General features: G+C 52.5%; 1 pseudogene; it reads left to right on the top strand.

Annotated features, from left to right (window-relative positions):
* Window positions 1–236: 236 nt before the first annotated feature.
* LOC106726886 lies at window positions 237–592 on the top strand (annotated as a pseudogene).
* Window positions 593–1,353: the final 761 nt, after the last annotated feature.

The following is a 1,353-nucleotide window of genomic DNA, read 5'->3' as shown; positions in this document are numbered from 1 at the left end:
AAGTCACAAAAAAATTATAAATAAAATTTCCCACCCAGCCCAACATTATAATATTTCCTCCTGATGCGCTCAATTTTATTTATGCCCATAACCATAACAACCCATACCCGTGAGAAAAAGGGTATGAAAGACTTTGATGGGGTCCAAGCAGGTTGGGCAGCAAGAGAAGCAGCAGTGAAGCCACTCGGCATGCCTCGGCCCTCAGGCACCCAGCACATGCCCAATCTGCTGCCACGATGCCCAAAAGGAAAGTCACCTCTGCCAAGGGGTGACCAAGGAGGAGCCCAAGAGGAGGTCGGCCAGGTTGTCAGCCAAACCTGCTCCTGCAAAAGTGGAAACGAAGCCCAAAAAGGTGACAGGAAAGGATAAATCTGCAGACTAAAAGGTGCAAATGAGAGGGAAAGGGGGAGCAAAGGGAAAGCTGGCAGAGGGGCTGACCAGGAACCTAAAGAAAATCTCCCTGCGGAAAACAGAGAAACTAAAAACGAGGAGAGTCCAGCCTCAGATGAAGCAGGAGAAAAAGAAGCCAAGTCTGATTAATGTCATGTACCAAGTCTTATCAGTGGTCCCTGTCTCCCTTCTTGTACAATCCAGAGGGATCTTTTTATCACCTGTTTTGTAAATGCAAGTTTTTTAGTAGCTCTACAAACATTTTTAAGAAGGAGGGAATTCCAACTCATCCCGTTGTTTTAAGTGTAAATGCTTTTTTTAAGAGGTGAAATCATTTCCTGGTTGTTTCTTCTTTGGCACAACCAGAAAATAGTAGGATATTGAATATGGGAGACTTTCATTGTCTTGGGTGTCAGCTTAACAATCCATAGATGGGGGTTGTTTTTACATCCTACGAGGGGCCCAGTGCACGAATTCATGCACCTTGAAAGGAACTGTAGGCCAAGAGGCTGTGGTAGGCACAGAGGTGGGTCTTGGCCCATCCTCTGGGCCCCCACCTGGCGCCTCCCACCTCCCGGCCCCTCCCACTGCAGCCCCCTGTCCCCTGTCTGCTGGCAGCCCTGCTCCCGCTGCTGCCACTCCCACGCGCTGCTGGTGCTGGCCCTGCCCGCACCTGCTGAGGGCGTGAAGCGATTGGGGCCCCAGTGCCAGCTGTGGGTGCGACCGGTGGCTCTGGTGCCAGCAGTGGGTGTGAGTGGAGCTGTCACCGGCAGTGGGTGCAAGAGGTGGCTGCTGGCCCGGATTGCCCCTCAGGAGCAGGGGGAGGTGGAGAAGCCCTCAGGGTGCGAGTGCAGCAAAGAATTTTCAGTAACCTCCAGAGGCTCACCTCAATGACAGCAACCAGAGCCCTGCCTTGGTCTGGCACCCCCATTCACCTGCTCCACCATCCCGCCATGGCCAACG

Source organism: Myotis brandtii, unplaced genomic scaffold (assembly GCF_000412655.1).
Source record: "Myotis brandtii unplaced genomic scaffold, ASM41265v1 scaffold328, whole genome shotgun sequence".
Classification (NCBI taxonomy): domain Eukaryota; kingdom Metazoa; phylum Chordata; class Mammalia; order Chiroptera; family Vespertilionidae; genus Myotis; species Myotis brandtii.
This window is presented reverse-complemented; position numbering and strand designations above follow the sequence as displayed.